At 45.3% G+C, this 19,698-nt stretch overlaps 1 protein-coding gene across 1 annotated transcript in view; it reads left to right on the forward strand.

The window, feature by feature from the left end:
• Positions 1-19,698, forward strand: part of CACNB4 (calcium voltage-gated channel auxiliary subunit beta 4) — a 714,982-nt gene that overhangs the window by 626,547 nt on the left and 68,737 nt on the right. The gene's annotated exons all lie outside the window — the stretch shown is intronic.

The raw sequence follows: 19,698 nt of genomic DNA on the forward strand, positions 1-19,698 counted from the left end.
CCTCACGTTCATCAACCTCAACTTGGTGAGTACAATGTTGCAGGGATTCTGCTCATGCATAGAACTAGCGCAGGAAACCAGGACCTCGGTGTATTGTGGTGTACAAAAAAACCCACCTCAGTGGCCAGGCTAGCATTAGTGTCTCACTTGTTCTCTGTGCTACAGCGAAGCTACCAATGATTAGCCAACCTAGAACATGCGACTTAGTAAACTCTCAGGAACAGTGGCAATCAAGAACACTCTTTTGTTCTAGCTCTCATACCAGTCCACAATGTGAGTGTTAGACCTGGCATCTTTGGCGTGGTTACCCCCTATCTTTTTGCCTCTACCTCCTGTATTTTTGATGCTCTGCTGGATTTCGTTTTTGCTGGTTTAGATGCTTTGGGCACTTTGCCAACTGCTGTTCAGTGTCAAAGTGCAAGTGCTCCCTGTGTAAATTAATATAGTGATTGGTTATCCATGATTGGCATATTTGTGTCACCAAGAAGTCCCTAGTAAAGTGCACTGAGTGTGCCAGGGTTGGTGATAGCAAATGCTACTAGTGGGCCTGCAGCACTGATTGTGCCACCCACATGAGTAGCCCTAAAACGGTGTCTCAGGCCTGCCACCGCAGTGCCTGTGTGCAGTCTGTGAACTGCCATCTCCTCCTGGTGGGTGTCCCCACTGGCCAGGCCTAACCCTTCCCTTTCTGTACACATTGGTCACCCCTATGGAAGGCCCAAGGTACCCCCTTGGGCAAGGTGCAGTGTATGTGAAAGGTAGAGCATGTACTTGTGCAGGTGAAATGCTCTGGTAGTGAATTACAGCCATTTTAGTTTTTCACTATTGTAAGGCTATCTTGCCCCATAGGCTATCATGGGGGATGCTGGCTACAGTGGCTACCAGCATATCTTCCCATAGGAGCAAGATATGACATAAACGTCTGGTATCCCTGAACTCAGAATTTTAATACCACATCTTTTAGGAAAGGTGGTTTTTAAATCCTGTGTTTGAGAACAGCACTTTTAGGAAGTTGCTGTTCTCTTGTCTAACCCTTCTGTGTGCCTTGGCCTGTTTGTGAATTGGCTGTCTGGTTTGAGAGTGGCAGGGGCTGGGGGTCCCCAGGAGGCTGGCTGGGTCAGCCCTAGGCTGAATGACTGCATCTGTATCTTGAGTGGGGGGAGGGGATAGCACCTGGGCCTGAATAGGGCTGTGCATGCCTTCCTCAATGCTGGCTCCACCTCCTGCTGGGCGGCTGACGACCCTGCCCCTCTCCCTGAAAGGAAAGGAGAGGCCAGGAAAACAAAGTGTTCAAGGAACACCCAGAACTTGTTCAGACCGGGCGCAGAGCCCTCCTGCACAAAGGGATCAAAGACTTTTAGGGGTTTAAGTATGGGACCCCTGACTACAGAAAATTAGGTCATCCTGGAATCAAGAAGAAACCTCTGCCAAGGAGAAAGCTGAAACTGAAGAAGGAAGACTGTCCTGCTGTTGCTTTGCTGCCAAGGAGAGGGGAAGGAGTTTGCTTGGTGCTGTGTCCCCTGTCTTGAAGGAATCTCCAAGGGCCTGGGAAGAGCTGGCTCCCTGTTTTTGAAGTCCCAGGAACAAAAGCACTTCACCCCCAGCTTCCCTTAACTCTGCTGAGAGAGTTCTGTCCTTCCTAGAGTGCTTGGGCCAGTTGTGGTGCCTCTGGTAGTTGTACCTGTGTTGGGAAGCTGGAAACCAAGCTTTTAAAGACTTTATGCAAGTTGTGTTGCATCGCTCGCTTGCGGACAGCATCCCCGACAGTGAGAGGAAATTCCCGTCGCTACGAAGGCTGAGATCGTCGCAGCGCCTGTTGTCCCTGCCAGAGCCATCGCATCCTTCGTTTGCGGGACGCACCAGACTGGTGCGGGAAGATCAGATGGAATGAATCACATCCAACCACAAGAACAGCTCCTTGATGTTGGTGCCGTCTCATGCTTGCAGTGCAATATTAAAAACACCCAAGTTTGAGCATGAGCAGATGCATTTTCTGTTATGTCTAAAGTGTGTGGGACTGATCAACATGAATTAACAGCATACATTGTTATTCCACCTTGAACGCGCTGTGCAGACTAAGGGCACAGAGCGCGCCTAGATTTGTGAAAAACAGACAGTTTTCATGAGCAAGAGCACAAGCAGGTTATTTACGAGAGCCATAAAGTGTTGTGTGCAAAAGCGGCAAAAGAAGCAAAATGGTGTTTAAGCCTATACCTCACTTATGCTAACATAGCAATGTCTGCAGTTGACCCCGTACCCTCACTACACCCTCCCCTTGAGCAGACTAAAGTACAAAGGACTCAGTAGAACGCAGAGTTCAAGTTCAAGTGAGCAAGCAATAAGGTCATCCATGTAAAAAATTGGTACATTACTAAAGAGAGAAAAAAAGAGAAGAAAAAGAAAAGAGAGAAGAAAAATTTAGGTGTTTAGCTAACAGAAAAAATTCCAGTTAAGGTTCTCAACTAATGATGGAAGGCTGCCAAGTTAATCCATCAGTGTATACGAGCAATAAGTGGCAACGGCCTCCAAGGGGAAGTCATTGTTGCGCTCAGAAAAGAGAGATACCATCCAATCAAGCAAAGAGAATGAACAAACATGTTCTTCAATGAAGGGAGCCTCTAGCACCATCAGAGGACTACTTGCGTGCTCTTCAAAGTAACTTTGTTGCAGGAAATCATGTGCAGCAGCACAGACGTCCCATTCAGCTAACACTCCAAGCGCCGCAGCACAGGCCATATTCCCAACACCCGAACACTCCATCTCATGCGTCACAAGAGGACTCATTAGCATTCCGTAATCCGGGTCCGGAGACACTGTGTTGGGGAGATATAAATCCAGTGCCCATTCAAAAGAACAATCCAGGCAGTGGAATACAGGTTGCACACAAGTGAAATATGCGAATCGGAAAGACAATCCATAAGCCTTGCTTAGAGGTGCTAGGAGCAGAGTACCGTAGCATTGAAGCATTCGACTATGTAGTTGTATCAGCCTGGCTCTGCTGTTTTGTGCCATATATAGAGGAGCCATTCTGTACCAGGCACAATAACAGCAGTACTCCTGCAGCCACGGCAAGTATTAATGGGAAGCCGCCGAAGATGCTGGAAAAAAGAGAATTAAAAAATGCCAGTATCACACCAAATATAGTTTGGAATGAAGTCACAAGTTTAAAAAAATGGGCCAAGCCAGTTGTACTAGAGGCAATGAAAATTATATGTATCAAGCCACCGAAATTAAGTGGGAGATCAGTATTTAAAATTGACTGTACTTCTGTGCAGGTGTTGGCCACGTGAAGGATTAATGTTTCACAGGAAGATGTGAGCGCAACTTCTTTTTGGGACAACAGTGCTCTTATTCTGCTCAATTTATTGAACTCTGCTTTCAAGATTGGAATGGAAGATCAAAAATTTGATGTCTAGCCTCCCATGTGGTGGCGAAAAAAGGAAATCTTTACAGAAAACGACACGTTGCGAAGACAGTTACAATGTAAAGGATGCCAGCCAGCATGCCACAGCAAGCTTCATTATTTACAAGCAAATAGCTACCGTTAGCAAGCAGTGTGAATATAGGTGTGATTGCTGGCACTGGATTTCCCTTTAAAATACAAGCTAAATTTGGTGCCTGAAGGTTACAAGCGCAGTGCAATTGTATATTCTTACACACAAGGGAGTGATCCAGTGAGGAATCACACGATTCCCCAGTCAAATACACTTCTTTGCCATCTCAAAGGCATTGGTATGTGAATGGCAAAGACCACACTTCATGAAGATATGCTCTACCCAAGGGTTCATAATGTCCAAGTGCACAATGTTTCATGCATGAACTAAATTTAAATAGTGAAAATGGTAAAATTATCACCCCATGGATAAGCCAGGCAGCAGAATCGGTTTTGGCTACTGAAATAGGTAAAGGTTCTAACTTTTCAATATGCAACATAATCAATCAATCAATCAATCAATGACATTTATAGAGCGCACTACATACCCGTAGGGTCTCAAGGCGCTGTATATACATTCTGTATGTTCTATCCTTCATGGACATAAACTGTTGTATATGTGTCAGGTTAAAAGGCAAAAATAAAGTTGACGTCTTCATATAGTCCCAAGAAACTTTCCCCATCTTAAGTGTTTGTAATGTCCAAGCAAATTGCATGATGGAACGAAATTGATTCGGACCATGGTACAACACAGAGACTTCATCGTGAACAATATCCACAACAGATGAAACAATATTGTCCAGTGTATAAATGCGGAAGGAAAGCGTGTTAATGCTATTATCAATGACAGCAAGCACCTTTTCAATATTTGCTTGGTCTATTGCCCTAAGACGTGAAGCTGTTTCAATTTGGCAGAGCTTTCAAACTTCATTGTAAATAGCATACAGAAATCTTTTTGATCTGGCACCTGCATCTGTCAAATAAACATCCTCAGTTAATAAAGATAAATGGTGTTTAACTGATGTTAGTGCAGAATGTTTCAGCCAATTTTGACATAATTTTCCTACTGAATATGTTGTAACAGAATGGGTGCTTGGAAAACGTGGATCAGGTCTATCCTGTTTGTAACCAGGAGCCTTGCTCAGTAAAACGGTGTTGGCAGGAATCAGAATTTGTTTGCCAAACCAACCAACCCAGGGGGTCTAAGGTAGAAACATTAAAAGAAGCATTCACAATTAATGACTGCAACTCTTCTAGGGTCACATCTGTATGATTGTTCCAAGTGTCATAAGCATATAGATTAGGAATATTAGGGGCATTCACTTGTTTTGAAGTGGCCAACCCAAAACAGGTAGTATTATAAATTGAACTGTTTAAAAACATCATTTGGTTTGGGATCAGGAATGCTCGATGTAAAGCTTACGTGCCCTGAACCTGCCAGGGTCTAGAACCCCAAACAGATTTAAGATCGACAGTTTCTTTCCATAGCTCATAGCCACCTATAGCCAATTGATCAATAAAAGATTCGGAATATATAGCTTTATGCAGAAAAGGATGGTCATACTGCTGGTGACAAAATAAATCAGCATAATTAGCAGAATTCAAATACAAATCTTCAGCATCTAAAGCAGCATAATATTTCAAATCAGAAAATGAAGACTGAACGGCTTGAACATTCCAATCATCAGAGCGTATGTTTTGTTTCACTGTATCCCCCATCGAAACACGAAGTACATTTGGGACATTAACCACCTCTGTAAGTCCTAGAATTTGGAACTTTACAGCATCCCAAACAATTACATCCAACACTAGCCAGGCAGAGATGTTGACAAAAGTCTGGTCTCGTTTCATAATGTGTGTAGAAGAGTGTGGTGCTAAAGTTCCATCAATCAATTTTTTAGCAGAGCGTTCAGTAAGGTAGTGACCATTGATTAAATGAAAAAAGAATGTCACAAATCCAATTAACATAAACAAAAAAATGGCGATGAAGGCCAACCAGATGTAAGTCCAAGGTGGAACTAAAAAATTGTGTTTAAACCATGTAACAAAAATTAAAAATTTTGAGGGGCAACTCGATGTTGTGGAGTCAGTGTCAAAAGAAAAACATGACTGGTTAACTGCATCTGTTTGCAAACCAGGCAATGAATAAAGGATTCGTAACAGTTGGCATCTCTATGGCAATGTCAGGCTTTATGTTGTTTGTTGAGTCCAAGACAGAGTTCCTTAACATTGCTGAGCAGGAAACAGTTGGAATCATACTAAGAAGAATCGGCCATTCGCTGTAATTTGACATTGTCCACTGAGATGTATCTGTTATCCTTGCGATCAGGAAGTGGTGATAAAATGACTGTACGAGTACCCTTTACGCCAAGCACCGGAATTGGTAGACGGTAAGGGGGGCCAAACTCTTTCTTGTTCTCCACCTTCTCATGGACCAGGTCTCCAACTCTAGGTAGCCAGCCAGCTACCGGAATCTGTAGTGCAGCTTCAGTGGCAGAGGGCAAGTGTTCCTTTGCAAGACCGTCACAAGTCTCTCGTAGATTCTGTAATACAGCAGAATGATTATCTACGTCAAAGGCTGCGGCTGACGCCGCCATATCTAAACCATCAAGGTCCGGGACAAACATTTTTATGCCAAAGAGCAATTTGTATGGGGTCCGCCCACCCAGAGATCCTCTCGGGAGATATTAAGTGCACATTGTACGCTATATAAATGGGCAAGCCAGTTTCTGCCAGTACCTAAAACTCTAGCTGTCAAGGATTGCTTTAAGTCACAGTTCTTTCGTTCCACAACGGAATTGTCCTCAGGCCTGTATGGAGACGAAAATTTGACTTGCACCCCTAATGACCCCATGGCTTCCTTGTACGCCTTAGAGGCGAACGCAGGACCCTGGTCAGAATGGAAGGTGCCACATGCAAAAATTCCCACTAAGACATGCAAATCCCTGATGACAGTTTGTGCATCAGCACTACGTTGTGGCCAGACCCATAAAAAGCGTGTGCACGAATCAACTGCAACTAAGATAAACTCATACGCATTATCTGAAGAAAATGGACCGCAGTGATCTAAATAAACACAACCGAATGGTTTATTAAAAATGTACAGGTGAGTTTGTGGCTGCCGCACAGCAGTAGAAGGTTTAATCTGCTGGCAGATGTCGCAAGAAAGCACATAATCACTGGTTTGTTTATACAACCCACAGCACCAGTAACGCTGCTGTAAGATAGAAACAGTCACTGAAACGCCTGCATGAGCCGAGGCCATGCCTTCGTCTGAGGCTGTTATTAATGAAAGTTTGCGGTCCGCGTTGGGATCCAACCTGTCACCAACGTCATTAATTCTCACATAGGGAACTTTATCGGAACTTAAATGATAAGAGTATTTAGAAAGGAAACCTTTTGGGTAATTACCTCCCTGCTCTGTAGCTGCTATCACTGCTAAAATGTCATTATCAATCTTACTCTTGGATATTGTAACTGTTGCAACTGTGTATGTGGCTACTGCTGTTCTAGCTGCTTTGTCAGCCAAGCTGTTGCCAACAGCGTGTACTCCTATGCGCTGGTGACCAAGAGTATAAATTACATGTGTGAGAGACAGATGTTCTTTTAGTTCTGCGACTCGAATACAAAGCATCTTATGCTTGATTGTGCTACCTTTGGAATCACAATACTCATTCTGAGTCCACAAAAATAAGTTGTCTTTCAAGAACTGAACATAGTAGTAAGAGTCACTTACAATTAAAGTTGTCACATGTGGATCTGCAAACTCCAGTGCAAGCACCAGAGCACGCAGCTCTGCTAACTGGGTGGTACAGTCCCCTAGTGCCTGCGTCTGCCAGACATTGGTCTTGAATTCTCCATTCAACATGGTCCCGGCCACTATAGCGCAGGCTGCTGAATAAGAATTTTTAGATCCTCTCGCAGGTTGCGCCGAACCGTCTGTGTAAATGATACATTGGTAATCCTCAAGCGGGCGCATAGACAGAGGAGCAGGATGAACAAATTCATACTGTAAGAACTCCTGAGTTCACAATGAGGAGTCAAAGATAAAAGTGACATCAGGTGATGTCAACGATGTAGTCCATTTTATCCAACGAGGATGTAAAGCTTTTGAGTTTGGTACACTGGCTTTCGTCACTGCCTCAAGCGCAGGATACGGTGTAACAACCAACATGCATTTTCCCTGCGCCAGTGCGCGCTCCTTCAGGATCGCCATCTGGACCGCCGTCAAGACTTTTTCAACCGTTGAAAATCGCATTTCAGCTGAAGTGTACAAATGTGACTTGTAAGCTATAGGTACTGTGTCACCTTTATTAAATGTAAAGCCCACTGCGCCTGGAACAATCTTATCACCAGGTTTGTGTGGTTGTCACGTGTTAACAAGTATTCAGATTCAAGAAGATCAGACTGCAAAGATTGCAGAATAGCTGAGTGTTCCGGAAGCCAGCAGGCTTTCGTAAAGATTGGTTGTACCAAGGCATATAGCGGCTTGATATGCTGGGTATGCTCGGGAATGTAAGTTCGACCAAAGTTCAAAACTCCCAGCAAAGACTGTAATTTTTTCAGGCTTGTTGGAGAACAAAAACGTGTGCATTTCTACCTTCATTTTTTAGCTCATAGCCCAGAAACAACATTGTGTACTCTGCAAAGTAAAATTTGTATCCGTAGTTCGCAAACAAAACAATGATGCTGTCCAAGCGACAGAGATGCGGCCATAATTCATCATCCGTGAGATAAATATCATCAGCATACGAGTACGCATCAGGGTCTATGTCGTCTAACAAAGAGACGACACGTGCGGCAAAAACGCCCGGGTTGTTCTAGTAGCCCATGGCTAATCTTTTAAATTGTTTTTGTTTGCCGCCGGAAGTGAAATCTGTCCATTGACTACTTATAGAGGACATGTTATGTCTAAAAAAGCCATTTGAAATATCAAGAGTGGTTTCAAATCTTTTTCTTACAAGACTATCCACGAGGGCAGAACTATGGGTATTCTGAACCACACAGGTTCGACAATGAGAGTTCAAATGTTGATAATCCAAAACTAGGCGGTACGACCCATCAGGTTTGGTTACAGTAAAAAAAGAGGGTTATTCATCAGTGACACACATGTCTCAATTACTCCTTTATAGAGTAACTGGTCTAGAATTTCAGAAACAGGAGCTTTTGCCTCCCGCCGGAGGGGATATTGGCGTTGCGGCTGTGGCATAGACTGCAATGGTATCTCATGGGGTGGTGAAAGTTTATCCCACTCAACTGGAGTATTGTACAAAGCTGGTGCAAGCACCAGAGCCCACTCTTTTGCAAAATGTAGTACCTGCTCCTTAGGCAGAGTGTGTGCCAAACTAGGGAGGATTACCTCCTCCCCCCTCGGAGCGGCCAATACTAAAGGCGGGGGCCAATCTGCCTCAGCTAACAAGATGTCATATCAATCAATCAATCAATCAATCAATCAATCAATCAATCAATCATAGCATTTGTATAGCGCACTACTCACCCGAAGGGTCTCAAGGCGCTTAGGGGAAGGGGGTCTGCTATTGCTCGAACAGCCAGGTCTTGAGTTGTCTCCTGAAGGCGAGATGGTCCTGGGTCAGCCGGAGGTGGGTGGGGAGGGAGTTCCATGTCTTGGCCGCCAGGTAGGAGAAGGATCTTCCTCCGGCGGTGGCTCTTCGGATGCGTGGTATGGCGGCGAGGGCGAGGCTTGTCGAACGTAGCTGGCGGATGGGCGTGTAGACGGTCAAGCGGTCGTTGAGGTACTTGGGGCCCAGGTCGTGGAGGGACTAGTGTGCGTGGGTGAGGAGTCTGAACGTGATTCTCTTGCTGATGGGGAGCCAGTGCAGGTCCCTCAGGTGTCCGGAGATGTGGCTGCGTCGGGGGATGTCCAGGAAGAGTCGGGCGGAGGCGTTCTGGAAGCGTTGGAGTCTTTTCTGTAGCTTGGCTGTGGTTCCGGCGCAGAGGGTGTTTCCGTAGTCCAGTCGGCTTGTGACAAGTGCCTGGGTGACCGTCTTCCTGGTTTCGTCGGGATACATCGGAAGATCTTACGGAGCGTGCGTAGGGTGTTGAAGCATGATGAGGAGACGGCGTTGACTTGTCTGGTCATCGAGAGGGAGGAGTCCAGGATGAAGCCCAGGTTGTGTGCGTGGTCTGTTGGCTTGGGTGCGCTGCCTAGGGCCAGGGGTCACCAGGTGTCGACCCAGGCGGAGGGCGATGGTCCCAGGATGAGGACTTCCGTCTTGTCTGAGTTCAGTTTCAGGCGGCTGTTCTTCATCCACTCGGCGACGTCTTTCATCCCTTCGTGTAGGCTAGTTCTGGCATTGGCGGGGTCATTGGTGAGGGAGAGGATCAGTTGGGTGTCGTCAGTGTAGGAGATGATGTTGAGGTTGTGTTGGCGTGCGATGGCTGCAAGGGGTCTCATGTAGACGTTGAAGAGGGTGGGGCTGAGTGATGATCCTTGTGGTACACCGCAGATGACTTTGGTGGCCTCGGATCGAAATGGGGGGAGGCGGACTCTTGTTCTTCCGGCGAGGAACGAGATGATCCATTCCAGAACCTTCTCTTGGACACCTGTGTTGCTCAGGTGTTGGACTAGGGTGTGGTGCAGACTGTGTTGAACGCTGCGGAGAGATCCAGGAAGATGAGGGCCGCTGTTTCCCCGTTGTCGAGCAGGGTTCTGATGTCATCGGTGGCTGCGATGAGGGCGGTATCGGTGCTGTGGTTGGCTCGGAAACCGGACTGCAAGGGGTCAAGGGATCCGTCCTTCTCGAGGAAGGCGGCAAGCTGTCTGTTGATGGACTTTGGCAGGAAAAGGGAGGAGCGAGATGGGGCGAAAGTTCTTGAGGTCGGTGGGGTCCGCTGTTGGTTTCTTCAGTAGGGCGCTGAGCTCGGCGTGCTTCCAGCTCTCCTGGAAGGTGGCGGTGTCGAAGGAGATGTTGATGATGTCCCGCAGTTGGGGTGCGATGATGGAGTCGGCCTTGTTGAAGACGTGGTGGGGGCAGGGGTCGGTCGGAGATCCGGAGTGGATGGTGTTCATCGTGCGGGCTGTGTCTTCGGTGGTCACCGTGGTCCAGGTGCGGAGGGTGGCGGTGGGGGGCGTTGGTTCGACGGTAGGGTGCGTGGATGGTGCGCCGAAGCTGTTGTGGATGTCGGCGATCTTGCGGTGGAAGAACGAGGCGAGAGAGTCGCAGAGGTCTTGAGAAGGAGTGATGTCGTTGTTGCCTGTGCTGGGGTTGGAGAACTCCTTGACGATGCTGAAGAGTTCCTTGCTGTCGTGGGCATTGTTGTCTAGCCGTTCCTTCAGTGTTTTCTTCTTGGTAGTGCGGATGAGCTGGTGGTGCTTGCGGGTGGCTTGTTTGAGGGTGGTCATGTTGTCTGTGGTCTGGTTGAGGAGCCAGGCTTTCTCGAGGGTGCGGCAGTTCTTCTTGGAGTCCTTGAGTTTGTCGGTGAACGAGGTGGCATTCTTGCTTCTGGGTCTGCTGGGAGGGTTTTTCAGTGGCGCGAGATCATCTGCTCAGTCGGTCAGCCACTGTGTGAAGTTGGGGGCTGCCTCGTTGGGGTCCGTTGTGCTTGAGGGCGAGTTCTGGCTGAGGGAGGTGGTGAGCTGCTCGGCGGTGATCTTGCTCCAGCTCCTGTGAGGAACCTGTTGCGGGTGGTGGTGGGTCGTTGTTCTTCTGAAGCTGAAGTGGACGCAGCTGTGGTCGGTCCAGTGAAGTCCGGTAGAGTGGCTGAAGGTAATGTGCTTGCTGGATGAAAAGACGGGATCAAGCGTGTGGCCTGCGTAGTGAGTGGGGGTGTTGACCAGTTGCTTAAGTCCGAGGTTTGCGAGGTTATCCAGCAGGGCAGCGGTGTTGCGGTCTTTGTTGTTCTCCAGGTGGAAGTTGAGGTCCCCTAGGAGGATGTAGTCAGCGGAGGGGAGGGCGTGCGGGCTGATGAAGTCGGCGATGTCTTCGCTGAATTGTGTGCGTGGTCCCGGGGGTCTGTAGATGAGGGTGCCTCTGAGGGTTGTCTTTGGGTCGGTGTGTATCTGGAAGTGGAGGTGCTCGGCGGCGGGGAAGGTGTCGCTGGAGTCGGTCGTGATGTGGATGGTGTTCTTGTGTATGATGGCGATGCCTCCTCCAGTCTGGTTCATGCGGTCCCTCCGGATGATCTTGTATCCGTCCGGGATGGCGATGGCGATGTCGGGCGCTGAGGAGGCGTTCATCCAGGTTTCTGTGAGGAAGGCGACGTCTGGTGATGTGGTGTCGAGCAGGTTCCAGAGTTCGATGGCGTGTCTGTGGACGGAGCGGGTGTTGAGCAGGATGCACTTTAGGTGCTTGCCGCGGGTGCTCGGCTTGGCGGGTGCGGTGCAGGTCCGGATGCAGGTGAACTTGCAGGCTTGGCATGTGAAGGGTCCGTGGTTGCGTTTCGGGGTGGCTCAGCAGCAGGCGGGGTTCGGCCGGCGTTGAATGCGTTGAGGGTGGCGGCGTCGTAGGTCCATCGTGTGGGCAGGCGTCTTCGGGGGCCAGGGGTTCTGGTGCTGGGCGCGGTCCAGGCGCAGACGGGCTTGCCTTTGGCGCGCCTTCAACGCACAATCGGCGCACCCGCTGCGCGTGACCACTGCGCGTCTGTGCGGTCGCCATTTAAGGCTAAGTAGGAGGGAGGAGCAGCTGGGAGGGGGGAGCAGGGAGGACACAGAAAAAGGGGGCGTGGCCGCGAGAAAGGCGGCGGGAAGCGGAGAGCAGGGCAGGCGGCAGAACGGGAAAAAGTACCCAATACAACAATTCTAAACAAAATGAGGCACAAAATACAACAAGTTTAACACAATTTTAAAGCGAAACAGCTGGGGGACAGTACAGTGAGGCAGGCAGCTAGGGAGGCAGGCAGAACGGCAGAACGATACTGCGAGCAGCAGCGAGGGCACACGAGGGGGCACACACACAGCTAGGGGCCGTGCGGCGCGGGGGTGTCCTGAGAACAGGTCACATGAAGAAGTCAGATTCTCCCAAAAAATCCCTTTAACAACACGTTGAACATCACCTTCAACTAAAAATACTATGGGCCATATGTATCTACCGAATTTTGATTCGCAAACGCTGTGAATCGCAAAAAGTTAAACGAGAAAATATTTGGTATCCTTGTCACTTATATTTTATTTTTTTAAACAACCACGCTATATTCTTTCCGTGATTGGGTTATTTATTCACCCTATTTTTCAGATTCCTATTTTTTAGAAGGACTTTAACCTTCACACAGAAACACAAAAATATCTTACATATAGTACATATATTTACATATATCACAATTTACACTTATACTTACAACAATATACAAGACCAACATTTGATCAAAACATACATTGTACTTTTACAGTACTTTTTACAATCAAGACCACATAAAAAAAACAATGTGTAACAAATAATCAGATGTTTGATCAATTTCAATGGCATTAAGCATTTTATGGCCTTCAAGTTTCTTCCATATATTATAAAGTATCAATTATTTTCCTTTTTCTTGATCCTTTATCACATCCAGCTCAATTAGTAGCTAATTGCCAACGCGTTTCAAGCCTCACGGGTTCTCTATGGGCTCTCATCAGGGCATCTTATTTTCCACACATTGGGCTCATCTACAACATAAATAAACAAGCTATAACTCTTTTGCACCGTACCCTTCACAATAATTCTTTGACCCTTTGAAGGTTTTTCAGCACATACCTGCCAATGTAGGGAATTCTTCTGTCCTTATCTTTAAATCATGCAAGGCAAGAGTACATAATCTATTCTCCATAGATATCTGTGGACAATAAAGTTCTATTTTGAATAAACTGGTTGTGTAACATTAAACTGGTGTGGCTCTACAATGCGTGGGAAGCAAACATACCTGAGATCTTAATACTCTATGTATGTTCATATTTCAAATGGCACTCTGTTTGAAAAAAATAAATGAACACCCCATGAGCGTTACCCTGTCTCTGCTTCGAGGATGACACATCCCACAAGGGATGTCAGACCGCTGAGTGTCAAAGATTCAGCATGCAGGACCCTGTGTCAGCTTGGAAGGAATTCTCCGCTGATTTGTAGGGGGGAATAGGAGTCTTATACTAGAGTGGTCACTCCAGGGTTTCTTCTAGAATCAATATGTTTTGAAAATAATCATAAATGTTTTTCCAAACAAATACGATCATGCACGGCGGGCTGTTGGCCAAGGATGAACAATGTGGTGACCCTTATACAGAATAATGATGCTGAGCCTTAGGATATGTTTATCTATGTCAGGTACAGGGATTATGATAGCATACTAAGAGCCTGGTGTCGAAGAGACAGGAGCAAGCTACTAGGTAAAAGGTCACCTGTTTAGAATTGTTATTGTAGTGTAGATGGGACAATGTATGTAAAGAGGGCTATACATGACAGGACTAGCCTAAAGGACATGACAATTCATGTTGTTTCCGTGCGCTTGTGCAAAATTATTGCTATGAACAAATCATAATGACGCATACTAGTGCATTTTCGCAGCGCAAGCTATGCAAGATTATGCTGGTGTTATGATAATGTCACACCTAATTATGATAGATTAAGAGATTACCTTAACTCAGTCAAAGTACAGGCTTTAGGAGGAGATTTTAAGATTTCCATCTGTGACATTCACCTTTAAAACAAGTAAATCAGACATGATGTTTTGAACTCAACCTTCCATTATATTGTTTACCAAAATATTGTTCTGAGAATATTAGGAGACACCCAGGGGTGAATTAATGACATAGTGTTATAATTCCATGTGGGGCATGCTACTCGCTTGGGAGCTCCTTTACCTTTTCTTCATCCACAGCTAAATTAAAGAGTAAAGACAGCTATTCAAAACATTTACATAACGTTTTAATTGAGTGATTGAAGGGATAGCTAATAATCTGACTAAAATAAATAATGCATTGGGTAATTCACTCATAACAAAGAGTGCAAGGGAGGTCATCAATAAAAAATCATTCGCTCATTCAAAGATGTTTATTTCTGGATTAACCCCATAAAACTTTTTTTTTTTTAATACAAGACATAATATTGTATTTCATAATCATAAAAATTCTCTGGGACACGAGTGATGTGTAAATTGCAGGGGGAACAAACCCTTCTAATAGTTTTGGAAAGGCAAGACCGAAGCTATTTAACATATTATCAATTTGACCCATATCCATAAAAAAGTACATTAGATTAACAACAATTTAAAAGAAGCATCCTATGTGACAAAAGATCATAGTTCTAAATAAATCTATACAAATATTTCTTTTTCCTTGATGTTCTCGCTTACTACATTGCTATAAAATACCGTGTTAAGTTTGGATTAATTAGCTTTGGAAGGTCATAGGCCCAGTGGTAAATTGCCCAAAATTACCTGGAATACTGCTGTTTCATGGGGAATGCTAAATCTTTAAAGCCGAAAGCCGGTGATTTCCTTATTTCCCAGACTGCTAAGAGGTAATGCCCTAGATATAAGAATCAACTTTGACCACTTTTTGAGAAAAATTAGTGTTTTAATGGTTGAATCACCAGCTATAAAAAAACTGCATTGAGATTTAAGGCAGACTAGGACTTACAAGAGAAATTTTATACAACTTCCGAACCACAGCATAAGTATGTTTTTGTTTGCTGCCTTTCAAAAGAGAATAATTAATACACTAGTCATGCATGTCATCTTCTACAGCTTGATGCCGAAATAATTATTCTGTACTGACCGCCTGTTCCCAGTCTGTGCCCATGCGCACTCGTTGCGCACAGATGCAGACCGGGACTATATGCCAATTACAGAAAAATGTGGTCTCTCCAGTGCCTGCCCTAACTCTCTGTAATTTTGTGTATGAGCTGTAAACAATTGTGAAGCAAAAGACAGTGTGGTGACACCAGTACCTCCTTTTTAGGCCGAGCATTCGAGACCTATCGTATATAGTTTAGTATATACTTCTATATACTTATATGTGAGCTTAGAGCTCACCCACTTCTACCATTTTTCTGTTTCATTGTCCTCTAAAAATACTTGCTTGCTAGTGGTCAATCCTATCTATTGTCCCTCCTTTTGACTTTGGTTTCCTCCCACAGGAGTAGGGACCAACTGCTGTATAGTTACGCTCATTTGGGGAACTATTTTATTTCATTATTTCCTGCTCTCACGTCCCTCACCCCTTCTAGCATGTCTCCACCTCATGCCATGTGTTATATGCCCACCCCCACCTGCCCCTGCGTGGCTGTGTGTTTATTCCATGAAATTCATATTGATCTCCTTGTTGTCCTGATCTCCCTGCAGCTCTTGTCACCAGTCACCGAAATAAAATACTTTTCAATGAATACCCGAAAAAGTAGTTCCTTTTTCCTTTAAACTGCACTAATCGCACACATTGCTTAAGTTGCAGGGACTACATATCCCATCATGCCAATTGCTTTCTCACTGCACTTTGATATTACCTCCATTCCAGTGCAGTCTGGCATTTTCAGTGAGCCCTGGTGTTTTGTGCTGTTTTTCACACCATATACTGCGGTGCAACAGCAGTGGATCACAAAGGAGGCTGCTGAGGCTCAGGAGGCAGCAGCAGGCTTCAGTGTAACACTGGCTCGACTGAGCATCCAGCAGAGTGCAATTAACAAATCAGTCAGACATACCAAGATGACTTCAATTCCTCCTTCTCTGACTCCATTTCATAAAGCCTGGAGGGTAGCTTCGCTGATAGGCTCTGTGTCACTTTATCTAAGACAGTGCATTAACAAATGCTTATTTAAATTTAATTACCACCTCTAAATAACATTTGCATAAAGAACAATTGATGGACAGAATGCAGAACAATGCCATACATTCACCCCAGTACAGAGATCTGGGCCTAAATCCATTGTTGTTGTGCTCCCCATGCCATTCCAGTTTGAACCCAGTCATATGCAAATCAGTCCTAACCCTGTGCCCAATGGAACAGTCCAGCCTGAATTGCCAGACCAGGTCCTCCCTGGACTGGAAACAAGCATCCTAGGACCGGTTTTGGGGTTTCATGTGGGTCCTGGGCTCACTGTGCCACTGGATTCAAGATATCCCAAAACCGGTCCTAGAATGCTTGTTTCCGGTCCAGGGAGGACCTGGCTTGGGAGTTCGGCCTGGACTGCTCCCATGAGGCACAGGGTCAAGACTGATTTGCATATGGCCAGGTTTAAACTGGGGTAGCATGGTGAGCAAAAGAATGATAGATTTAACCCAGATCTCTTGACTGGGGGGTGAATGTTTTAATTTGTTTTGCATTCTGTCCAGCAATTGTGTGTCTTCTAAATAAAAGCTGTCTCAAACATAGCCAGGGGTAGGCTGCTCTGTCCTCGCTGTCGGGCAGGGGCAGAGTGATTTCCTCTGAGTTGTGAACACACATATCACCGGCTGGGACTGTGCACACTGGCTACAGGTGCTGTACAGGAGAAGGCGCTCAGCCCACACCTTTCACTCTCCCTCCAGCACCCACACCTGTCCCTCCTTCCTTGCCTTCAACCAGCGCTCTATCTTCGACCCGCTGGTCTGGGACTACAGATTAAGCACTGTATCTAAATAAAAGCTGTCTGAAACATATAACCAGGGGGAAAGTCGCTCTCTCCTCGCTGTCGGGCAGAGGCAGAGTGTGTTTTCTCCTGGTTGTGAGCACACGTTTCACCGACTGGGCCTGCATGTCATATATCCCAGAGCTATTGCTGCTGCCTTCAGGGAATGTACTCGGGAGGCTCAAATCACTTTCCCTTTAGTGACATCACTTGGGTTCCCCATTCTGAGGAGTCCCGTAATACTACACCATTAGGCACAGAAGTGCAGATACCACAGACATTGGAAATTCCTGGATGTGGGAGTATCGTGGCATTCTGAGTGACACCTAAGAGAGCCTCATACAACGGGGGAATTTCTGGTATCAGTGTTACTACCACCGATTACTGCTGTAGTTCCCCATTTCCAGCTGGTTACCTACTGGGAAATGTCATCAGGTTCTAGCTGGTTAGCTTTTTGGGCTTCCCACTGCTTTGATATTTCCCAGGGAATTACACAGCACTCAGAATAGGGGTTTTAGTAGATGTTGTTCAGTGAATGCTCATGCCTGTCGTTGGTTTCATATAACACGTGTATATTTAGGGATGCCCACGGCAATCGTAGTACTGGTGTGCAAGCGGATCTACTGTCATCCTCGAATCCATGTTGTCTTGCTTACTTCCTGTGTGACTTTTTTCCAGAGGTTCACTGTATTCTTTTATTTTGGGACCCATTCATTCTGTCAGGGATTTAAACAGGCTGTTTGGCCATACAAACACACACATCCATTTGGCACACTTGAGCCACGTGACACGGATTTGCAACATATTTGAGCACAATTCTTTGTGTGTTATGGCATGTCTGAATGATGGCCAGCTACTACTGTCTAGTACACAGATTTCATATTTAACAGAAGCCAGGTGTTTTAACTGGCCTCCTTGTGGCGCAGCCCGATGTTTCCGTAAGTATTAGCTGCCATGTGAAAGGCAGTCAAAGTGAAAGTCAAAACAAGCTTTATTCGGATCATACAAAATGTCCACAAAAGCATACTATACAGCATACTATACAGTAAAAGGACTAAAATCCATGTATAGTTAAAAAGGAGACACATCTAATTTTGAGAAAAAACATCAGGAGAAATCAGGTCATCATTAAAATTAAATAAGCACAAAGCTGAACAAATATACTTACGTTGCTTCATAATTTAGTCTTTCCAAATGAGCAAAGGCAGTCCTTTTTACAATCTTCAAGTATTTCTGATACTCTTCATTGAATAGCCACTCAATTTTTGACAATAGTAGGAACATTCACAAAGTGTGCGATAAATTGTGAGTCACAAGAAGGGGGGACATCTATCACAATATACAACAGCACACCACCTAATTTAACTCCACAACATACCAATACACAATACAAATTGCCATTCCACATAATTACAGTCTGACACACAATCCCACTCTTCATTATTCCAGTACACTCAATACCACATAATTACTACCCACATATTTCCACTGCACACCTGCCACATAATTCCTCTACACAAATCCACTCCACACCACACACAATTCCACAACTAACAAGTCCAATCCAACCCACATAATTCCACTCCACTTCACATACATCCATTCCACTCCAAAACATATTGGTAAAAGACATTGTATTTTCAATGCCAATACTTCTAACTCTCACAAATGCAAGACCAATTTGCATTGCAAATGCTTTTTTTCTCTTTAAGGGAGCCCAATCAACTTTTGAAGGCAAAAGAACCTACCTGTGGTGAGGAAAGGGTGCATTCTGTGACTGCACTCTCCATTGGGCAGGGGTACACTACAGTTATGGCAATGGAAGACTTGTGCCCACGCAAGGGAAACCCCCATGCATGTGAAGAAGACATGCATGTCTCTAAACAGGCAAATGTATGGAGTACAAACCATGGGTACACCATGACAGTGGAACAAAATTTGCAATACAAACATGGATAAGAATTGAGCAATGATAAGTCAGATATAAACAGACCTTGAGCCCCGGATTAAACCACATACAGGTATATTTTCTTTTGTTGACCCAGTGTTCCTGGGCAACGTAGCTGCTGTCAATCCCTTCCTTAGTCCAACCAACTACTTGTCCCACAGTCACTTCGAGTCTCTAAAGCCCTAAAATATCAACCCACCAATATCAGAACGCTTATCTCCCCTAGCGAATTGGAGCCGGGCAGCGGCTTCCCTTCGTTTCATGCAGCAACAGCTTTGTTTTTTACCTGTGCCATAATTTTTCCATCTTCATTCTTAGCGACCAGATCTTTTGGATGAGCCGGATGCCTATATATATATATACGCAAGGCTAGAAACTATTGTTTAGGTTGAAGTTAATTCCACTGCTAGCACGGAATATACTTTGATAACTATTTCACTGTCTTAAATATCATGACAGACATTCTGTGATACACAGAATACACTAAAATGGTGGCTAATCTAGTGATATATATTTTAAGAGACAAATATGATCTTATAATTTAAAAACAGTTCAGTCTGAAAATGTGTCCAGGGTGAAGTACATTACAGCTATAAGTTCACTCCTTTTTAAAGCTCTTCAAAAGTGTAGCCCTACTGTACAAGACTTCCAATTATGCATTTGAGTTACACAAGTAACCAAAAAGTAACTGTTGGACACCAGGATTAAGATAAGCTAATGCCAGTGCAGTGCTACCCATATAAGTATACTTGTACACCCTACAATTGGGGAGAATCCTCCTTAGAATACTA

Source organism: Lissotriton vulgaris, chromosome 2_1 (genome assembly GCF_964263255.1).
Source record: "Lissotriton vulgaris chromosome 2_1, aLisVul1.2, whole genome shotgun sequence".
Lineage (NCBI taxonomy): Eukaryota > Metazoa > Chordata > Amphibia > Caudata > Salamandridae > Lissotriton > Lissotriton vulgaris.